Source organism: Anoplophora glabripennis, unplaced genomic scaffold (assembly GCF_000390285.2).
Source record: "Anoplophora glabripennis isolate ALB-LARVAE unplaced genomic scaffold, Agla_2.0 scaffold530, whole genome shotgun sequence".
Classification (NCBI taxonomy): Eukaryota; Metazoa; Arthropoda; class Insecta; order Coleoptera; family Cerambycidae; genus Anoplophora; species Anoplophora glabripennis.
In genome coordinates this window covers 338,916-349,351 of record NW_019416648.1, presented here as the reverse complement: position 1 = coordinate 349,351, position 10,436 = coordinate 338,916, and the positions used below count along the sequence as shown (strand labels likewise).

General features: G+C 35.1%; 1 non-coding gene across 1 annotated transcript; it reads left to right on the top strand.

The window, feature by feature from the left end:
* The first annotated feature begins 5,903 nt into the window (after positions 1-5,903).
* Trnaf-gaa lies at positions 5,904-5,976 on the top strand. The gene has a single exon. It is a non-coding gene; the product is annotated as a tRNA-Phe (tRNA).
* Positions 5,977-10,436: the final 4,460 nt, after the last annotated feature.

The window sequence follows — 10,436 nt, the reverse complement described above, 5'->3', positions numbered from 1 at the left end:
GCGTCATCATCTAAGTATACTGGTGGGTTAGCCAAAGTCAGGGACATGTTGAACTGTTAAAACTTTATTTACAATAAACAGATTTTTCTCAATTACATAGATTATATAAAAATTTTAAACAGAGGTGACCACAGTTTATTGCTTTGTCCCGCTGGAATTTATCATGATTATATTTGATTGTATTTAAGCTACCATCGCTATAAAAATATTTTGTTACTGCATTCGGAGGTTTCAGATTATCATAATTATCAAAGTATAATATTGTCTTGTTTTTCTTTACGTATGCCGTCCAGTGAGTGCCTGGTCCTGACAAAATATCCAAATTAACTATACCACATTCGTTTCTGCTTATCTTTACTGGTAGGGCATCCTGCATGTACACTCCTCGGAAATGTGGAATACGTAACTTTTTAGCAAATTTAATTAAATCCACATTAGTCAATGCACGACGAGGTAGCTTTATTGGGAGTTTTTTGATGGTAAATAAAGCCCCATTCCTTTCCTATAAGGACGCAGATATAAGCCTTTTCCAAGAACAGCCTGTTCTATGATCAGGTTATGTCTTTTCTCTTCCTCCATTATTTCCTTTGCGGCTTTCACGTCGTTCACAGCTTTCGCTATTCCAGCAGCTCCACCGCCTATACTTCCAGAAGCACCTAAAGCGGCAAATAGAGGAATGAGAGGAAGAAATCCACCAGTTTTGGGAATCGGAATTATGCGCTTTCGTGGTCTAGTTATCTTTTTCGTTCCTATTGATGATATTGCTTCACTACTTCACCAAGGTTACTAGATGGTTTACCACGAATACCCTGTCGAGCTTTTTGTACTGCTTGGTTAAAACTTAGAGGCCGACCTCGTTTACGTTTCACATATTTCTTCTTCTTCTGCAATCCCATTCCTAGCTTAGTTTTGGCCTTCTTTGCATTGGTAACAGCCCACGCTGCAGTCTTTTCTCCGAAACTGGCGTCTTTAGATTTAACCCTCTCCCAGGCACGTTGTTCAAGGATGCCGTCTGTTTTATGACGATCTATATTAGAGCTGTTACTGTATGATAAGTCGTGAGCGAGGCATGCGTTATCCAAAGGATTAATGCCAGTATCGCCTCTAGCAAGCCTTTTTTTAAGCTTGGTACCGGGTCCACAAAAATTATAACCAGGAATGTGTAGTTCTATCGGAAGTTTGTTTATAAGCATATTGAGAAACCCAGAACCTCTCTTTACTCGCTTTCTCTGTCGATTAACTGCGGATGGATTGGGCACAAGCATTTATATATGCTCTGGCGTGATACGTCAATACAACTAAATTTAATTGTTAGTTTTATACCTTATAAATACTTTACGTATTGCGTGGACGTACAGCACATACAATTTTCCTTAAGAATGATGATCGAAAAGCAGAATATTTCGCTACCGGTAATTAATCACGATGATAATATTTCATTAAGTAGGTTTAAGAAACATGGACCACTTTTTGAAGACTATTCTAAGCGAGGACTCGTTGTTGGCGTTTCTGGGTCTTGTAAAACTAATGTCATAATAAGTTTATTAGCACACCCAAATGGTTTGAGGTTTGAAAATGTGTACGTTTACTCAAAATCCCTATATCAACCGAAATATGAGTATCTGAAACAGCTACTGGAACCCATCAAAGAGATTGGATACAATGAGTATCAAGATGGTAACGATGTCGTTCCTCCAAGTGAAATAAAGCCCAATTCTATTATAATATTCGACGATGTGGTGTGCAGCAATCAGAACGTTATGAGGGATTATTTTTGTTTTGGACGACATAAAGATACAGACTGTTTCTATTTAAGTCAAACATATTCATCGATTCCAAAACAACTAATACGAGATAATGCAAACTTTTTAGTGCTTTTCAAACAAGATGTCACTAATCTAAAACACATTTACGATGATCACGTCAATGTTGACATGTCTCTCCAAGAATTTAAATATATCTGTGGAGAATCTTGGAAAGATAAATTTGGGTTTCTGCTTATAGACAAAAGCTATCCTTTGTCTGGTGGAAGGTACAGAAAAGGCTTTGACGCTTTCATTGTCCTTTAGATCATAAATAAACATGGAATTATCGATGCCGCTCATTAGCATATCAACCATGAATAAGGAATTAGCAAGGCAGTTGGTTAAAACCAGAAAATCAGTGAAACAAAAATATCAAAGTTTGAAATCGGATATAGCTCAGTCGCAGTCTCAGTTAGAAAAAAGTTACAAACCTATAACGGAACCTTTACAAAAACTATTGTCCACCATTAAAACAGATGTGACGGTCAAGCAAGAACCGGCAGAAATAAAAACTGAATCGCGGTCTTCCACACCAAAAAGATCCAGTGTTAACCCCTACAGCAATTATTTACCAATGAACATACCGAGTTTTTTAGAAGATACGTACCAGTACGAGACGGAAAAAACCACTGAAACAGATCAACAAAACAGTGACGAATTAATTAATCAGGAAGTGGAGCAAAGTCGTGCCTTTCTTCAAGATCTTTCAAACACACAAGCTTATAATGAATACCTAGAGATGTACCATCCTCTTCCCAGACAATATATAGATTTATCTGTTAGAGGAGATGAGACAGACAGTGATCGTCAGTATGGAGTGAAACATGACCTTGAAACGGAGAAGTTTAAAATTGGAGGCTCCGATTTAGATATCATTGGAAAAGATTTGAAAGTAAATGGAGTAACGTATGTTGGAACACCTGGTCTGTACGAGTTGCTCTTTAAAAAAGAGCCTACTGGATATAAACAATCGGATTTGGATGATTACATGGATATTCTGAATAGATCTAATGCTTATCGTAGACACTTCAATCCTGAAGAACAAATTCAAGGCTCCCAGGGTGAAAAATACAGGACAATTATAAAACCATATTTAGCAAAGAAGGGACTATTGAAAACTGCTTCCATTCCAAAACCATTCTCAAAGCCGCCCCCACCCACTAGACCACTGCGTAGAACGCAATCGTTACAACACTATACGAAAGGTGGTCTGTTAAATTTAACGGATAATAAAATAGATTATGTGTACTACGACGATCCTAATGAGCTAATAAATAGATTGCGTCTCCTAATCGCTTCACAATTAGCAGGAAATGACTCTGTGAACAACGAAATTTTTTTATCATTGAGGAAATGAGAGAAGCTAAAATTATAAAATAACTGCCAACATCTTCAAATAAACACTTTATATCCATCGTTTAAATCGTCATCATTCCTATCGATAAATTTGGTCGTCATATGTTAAGGGGCAGATCCGTTCCCAAACAATGATAACATCTTCACCAGAATTACAACCCTTCTATATTTGTGAGCCTAAATCGCATCATAGTAAATGTGTGATAAAAATAAAAGGCCTGAAGCAGCATTCTACAATAGTGGGTAGGTACACTTTGGAGAATAATAAAGAGGAGTATATCTTCCCAGAGGAGTATATCTTCCCAGTATCTGGAAAAGTAGAAAATATGAATATGTTACCGGTTACTTGTCAAATGTTCTTGAATGGTGGTGCCGCTATTAATTTGGTTCAACTTCTTCATACAAATATAAATAAAGGAGACAAGATTAGTTTTATAACTGTACCGCAAGAACCATCTTTGTATGTGGAAATCGTTTTACAGTGTCCTATAACAAAAAATGACTAGCATTAGAGAGCAACTTGTTAACGAGCTTCACAAACCAGCTAGAAGAACATTTCCCAGAAGACACGTCATCGTAAAAGGTTTACACGACCTCGTACAAGCTGATTTAGTGGAAATGATTCCTTATGCTAGGGCAAACAGAGGATACAGATACATTCTTATAGTTATAAACGTATTTAGCAAGTTTGTTTGGGCGGAGCCGGTTAAAAGAAAGACCGCTAGAGATGTAACCAATGCAATGCGTAAAATTTTAATGAAGATGAGTATTGCTCCTCGAAATTGTCAGACTGTTTTGGGAAAGGAATTTTATAACAAAGAATTTCGAGAACTGATGAGTAAATATAAAATAAATCACTACAGTACCTACTCCAGCTTAAAAGCCTCCGTCGTAGAACGGGTGAATAAAACATTGAAACATCTAATGTGGAAGCGGTTCAGTCTTTAAGGAAATTTATAAATGGATAAACATGCTACAAGATCTTGTACTTCAATACAATAACACCAAGCACAGGACTATCAGATTGAAGCCTAGCCAAGTGAACAGAAACAATGCTAAAAAATTATTACAAACAGCCTTCAGTCACATCAAAATTATCGATCCTAAACGTCCCAAGTTTAAACTGCACGATTACGTAAGAATCAGCAAATACAGGGAAGCTTTCAGGAAAGGATATGTCCCGAGTTTGAGTACGGAAATCTTTAAAATACGAAAAATTAATTTAACCAACCCAAGAACGTATCTGTTGGAAGATCAAAATGGACAAGAAATTCAAGGAGCCTTTTACNGATTATGTAAGAATCAGCAAATACAGGGAAGCTTTCAGAAAAGGATATGTCCCGAGTTGGAGTACGGAAATCTTTAAAATACGAAAAATTAATTTAACCAACCCAAGAACGTATCTGTTGGAAGATCAAAATGGACAAGAAATTCAAGGAGCCTTTTAGTAGATAAGCAAAAGGAGATCCAGCTCAATTTGCATAATTTAGGGGCGAAGAAGATGTTCAGGGCAGATTCCCTCGAATATGTGTCATTTTCCCGCGAAGAGGGGTTTTAGATTTTGAAGATGTAAAAAAAGAAGAGGTTCCGGGCAGATTCCCGCTAGGAGGGGTCCTTTAGAGAAGATGTAAAAAAAGGGAGGGGTTCGCGGCAGATTCCCGCAAAGAAGGGTTATTTCGAGGCAGATTCCATCGAAGAGGGGTCATTTAGATTTTGAAGAAGATGTATTTGTGGTAAATAGGTTCATCAATAAATTATCTTCGTTATTTGAGCCACCCTATAATTATATAATGCACGGGTACAGCACAGCGCTAGCTCAAGCGAGGGCTACCTTTCACGAGACGGTTCGCGGCCGGAGAACGCGGTACCGGCCCCGGCAGTGACCTAAAACGATACGCCGGCCGTCTAAAATATANTATAGGCTAAAATGTTTACACTACTTAGATTTTAAAATCTTCTATAATAATGCTATACTTCATATTACTAATTGCGATGGTTGTTCGATGGAAACATGTATAGATAAACTAATGAACTTATGTTACTTAAACAATTGTGAACAAAGTTACTGTTTGCTTGAGTACCTAACGTTTAATCAAAATCTAGTTCTTAGTGATATTGAAAAAGTGTATGAATATCACATGTAAAATGTAATAAATAAATTATTAAAATACTCTAAAACTTAAAATGTGTTTATAATTCCCCATTATGAAATAATACAATTAATAAATAATATTCTTCTTTGTTTACCCTATATTATCATTTATGTTCTTGAATGCAATATTCACAGTTAATAATCCTTTTAGGTGGGCCGTCTATAAAATCATTGTGGGTGTTTGATAAATAATGTTTTTTACAAGACTTATATTTCTTTATCACTGGGTCATTTCGTATATAATCGGGTAATATATGCCATCCGTCTTCAAGATCACATACACTAATTGTTTTGATGTAGTTCTTCGGTAAGTAATATATTTGTTGTAAATCCATTTTTAATAAACACTTTAACTTGATGTGAGAATCAATAGCTTGCCACGTTCTCTCAGCAACACATCTTTCTCTTTCATTCATTTTTCGCGATTGATAAGATTTCAGTTATACTCGTAGTTTAATTCAAAATCCAATATTACACTATCATATTCTTTTTATATTTACTGTTTCTATAATATATAAAATGTAATACCCCCACTTTATTTGATATTTAAAAGAAATTTTAAATAACATTTTAATAATATATTTTAATAAGCCGAAATAGCTCAAATGGGAGAGCATTAGACTGAAAATCTAAAGGTTTCTGGTTCGAATCCAGATTACGGCATACTTTTTCGCAAGAGTAATTCATAAAATTTAATATCTTCACTTTGTTTCAATAGTAAATGAATTAATAATTCATTCTACTTATATTCTACTCGTTTATCTTTAGGGTTTATATTTATTGTTTCAGTTGATGATACTATTAGGAGAAAAAAAGTTCATTAATAAATTTTCAAATTTTATTTTTTATTATTTTCTAATTTATTCAGGCGCAACCTTTCCTCATCATTTTCTAATTTATTCAACCTCAACCTTTCCTCTTTTCTAAATTTCTTTTTTTCTGATTTTGATTTGCCCGATGGTGGACTTCTAATAATTTTATTTGCCATCACATATGGCATAGAATCGTAGGTTGGGTAATCATCATCATCCCAGCATTCCTCTTCTAGTGACGGCGTCGGAGTAGATTGACTAGGATTAGGAATTTCTTCAGACATTTTTGAAAATACTGAAACAAAATTTGACTAAATTATTAATTAATATTTCAATTATATAAAATGTAAACTGTATCAAGAAACAGTGAAAGGGTGAATTCTACAATACCTAATACCTATTAACGATATTAAAGTTGAATATTAATCTGTAAATTAATAAGAATAAATAAAAATTCTACTTACGATTAGAAACCTTGTTGAAGAAAAGTCGATGGAGAGAACTGTTTATACTTTGATTTCAATAGAAACAATTTTCTGTATATATACACAAACTTAGGACATTTTTTTGAAAGTCAATCATATTGCACTCGAATAGCCTTATTATTATTTCTTCGTTTGCATAGAGAATGCAAGATACTTTTCAAAAAATCTAAATTAAGGTTAGTTGCTACCGTACATGACTTGAAGTAGTTTTAAAAATATTTACTTTCTAAACCACAAATCGAAAATTAAAAATATTTAATAATCACACTTAGCAAATGCATATTTCGTTAATTCATTTGAAGATGGTTACTCAGCTAATTCGAACCATAAATATGTTTTTAACCATCTTCTTCAAAACTACGAAGAGCCCTCTAGCGTGAATTTGTGAGATTCCTTGGAAGATTCACTCTTAAATTATATGATATATATTTCAAAATGAGGGCAGAAGTAAACGGCGTTTCATTTCAGGTGCCATTCTCCAGCCGCGTTAAGAAAAGTGAAAGTCTCGATCGCCTGAGTCTTGGCGCTGGCATTCTATAATAATAATTATTATAGGCTGACTCAAATAACAAAGATAATTTATTGATGAACCTATTTACCACAAATACATCTTCTTCAAAATCTAAATGACCCCTCTTCGATGGAATCTGCCTCGAAATAACCCTTCTTTGCGGAAATCTGCCGTGAACCCCTACCTTTTTTTACATCTTCTTTAAAGGACCCCTCCTAGCGGGAATCTGCCCGGAACGTCTTCTTTTTTTACATCTTCTTCAAAATCTAAAACCCCTCTTCGCGGGAAAATGACACATCTTCGAGGGAATCTGCCCTGAACATCTTCTTCACCCCTAAATTATGCAAATTGAGCTGGATCTCCTTTTGCTTATCTACTATCTTCATTACTTTTTGTTTGATTACCGCTGTTAATGTCATAGTGAAGGGTATTTTGTCTTTTTTAGCACTTTTTGCATCCAGATGATTTACATACATACGCTGAATGACCTTTTCTAGGTTAATTTGTACATAAACCTAAGTTTTTTATTTCATTGTATCTAGATTTTACGGGTTGCATCTCAAAATTTTTGCAACCGTAAACGTAATGTGAACCTTTACAATAATAACATATGGGACCGGTTTGAGAAACGTGAGTTTTTTCCTGCTGTTTATCGTGAGCATATGTATATAAATTTTTGAACGGTTTATTAATTATTTCAACAGTTTCTAGAAAAAGACATCTTTCTGTTAAAAACTTTATAATATTACCAATTTTTACGTCGTTTAACTTTGAACACTTTGCTCCACTCTCTTTGCGAATTTCGATCTGACTGACTTTTATGACTTTTTTATTTTCAAAACGCTCCACTAGCAATTCCACGCTATATTGTAATTTGCTTCGGCAGCTTCTAATTCCGAAATTACTTTTAACGCTGCACCAGTTAAAGAGAACTGTAAATAAAAGAATTTTGTACCGCATTTATATTGGTATTTCTGTTTACTAACGCATTGTATGAATCTTTAAAGGAAAGCCATTGCCCATACTGACCATCGAATTTAGGTAAGTCAATGGAAGGCAATTGAACAAATGAATTTGTTGTATTATTAAGACGATTCCTTTACTGACATATTTGCGGACGAAATTATGTCCTTAGCACATGAAGCATGTGTGAAAAAATGTGTTTTCAAAATGTTCTCTTTGTATTGTTTGTTCGTCGGACTCATCGATTAATTCGATTTGTGATTGAACGTTATCAAAATCTACCCATAGTAATTCTACTAAACGAGACGCTAATTGGGAAATAGAAATATTATCTGAGTCAAATTTATCTAAAAAAATGTAGAAAAACGTATTAACTGAGCTTTTATTTGCCCACGCCTGGCATTTTATGGTTTTAATTCCATTTCCATCTCTTCATTTGACATTGTGATGATTTTTAATTTACAAAATTATAAAATCTAAGTAAAAAGTAACAATACCCAATAGTAACTGAACTAGCGAATTTAGCAAGCGTATGTTCGCCCAGGGCACTTACTCGGCGACTAGTTTAGAATTTGTAGATAATGACAGGAAAATTAAAACGGTTTTGGTCCCTGGAACTTACTGGAGTAATCAGTATGGTTCTAAGGCTGGAAAGTTTGGAGACCCCTGCCATAGATGAAACGACCGACGAAGATTTAGCTATTTGGATGTCTATCTACCAACATGTTTTGAGTAGGTACAAGCAATGCTTTGTGGCAGTAAGCTTTGATTATCAATGACAATAAAGATATGACGTGTATTATAGGTTATAGTGTTCCGGAACGTCAAAAAATAAGAGGATTTGTTTTTTTCATATGGACAATTTATTTTATAAGATACATTGAATCAAAGTAGATTTTTAAATCAAATTTTAGCCATGTCTTTTCCTAAAAATAATGCATCATGTTGGAATTTGGTACGGATTACTTTCTTAAATGTATGTGACGAGTATGCATACATTTTCTCTTGTCGGCTATTAGATTGTTGTTTATGTACTCTGCTACTTTATCAAAATTATTTTTTATATTATAATAATTTATAGGATTAGCTTCAATGATGATTTGGGTAGCTAAAAGCACTTAGATATAATCTTAACAAAACAAATTTACAAGCTATATAAAATTATTAAGGAATAGGTTATCTGGTGGACTTTGGGCAGTCAGTGGCAAATTTCTCAAAAACGGGATTCTAAATTTACCTGTACCAAATTTTAGTGCAATACATTGTCTTTTGGTGAAGATATATTTAAAATTTTATTTAAAAAGGTCATCTGTGATGCCTGGTATCTCAAGAAGAAAAGTCAATGTGGTCATTAGGAAACAATCACCCTATTTATTGATGTACCGTCACTCACTAAATATTTTGCATTCATTTCCAAAGTTTTTTTATATAGTAAAAGCTTTGGAATGCCCTATAAATATTTGAATTTTTATAAATTAAAATCTCACCTGCAGCTGTATAATAGGTGAACCGAAGTCAATTTCTGGTTTTATAATCCATAGGCATTCTCTAGTTGGGATTCCTCCCCAAAGAGGTGTGTAAGATTGCATAGAACTAATACCTTGCCCTCGAGAAGCATTAAGAATACCTCTGGCCTCACATTGATAATAACATTCTTTTCCATTTCGTGGATCGCCAAAATAATTATCTTTGCAACGTTCACAATGAATTCCCTGAGTATTGTCTTCGCAGAAGCAGATACCTGTTTCGATATCACAGTTACCTTTATTTTTATTGCCGTGACCATTGCACTCACATATTCGACAACCTAAAAAGATAAATCGTTTGTATTTGTATTGTAAATATATAGTCGTAGTACGCAGGGCACCCATGTTTTCAATAAGCATAAAAACCCTTCAAGAGGATCCTCCATGGCGGTGTTTCCTCCAAAATAATAGGAAACGAACCCCACAAGGTGCAGTTCCCGCCTAAAAATAGGAATCCACAAAACGAAGTTCCGCTCAAATTTCCGACGATGTTTCAAATATTCTAGTCATGCGCCGAGAACGCATCACGCAGGACATAGTTCCCGCCAAATAGCATCTAGTCATACACAAACCACAACAGACGACCTACTACGCCGCCGCCGCGCCGCTCCGAGGACGCAGAGCAGTTACTTTTGAAAACATCGATCTTTCCCACCCAGGCTCCGCAGAAGTCGCAATTGCCACCGAAAGCGTTCCAGATGTACTCACAACGATGCTGCTACGCATGCGACCGAGTGCTGCGGCCCTCCTACCACATAGCAGCCCTCCTACCACTTCTGATTTGAAAATTCTCCACGATGACGAAGTTGCCGTGATTGCCGCAAAA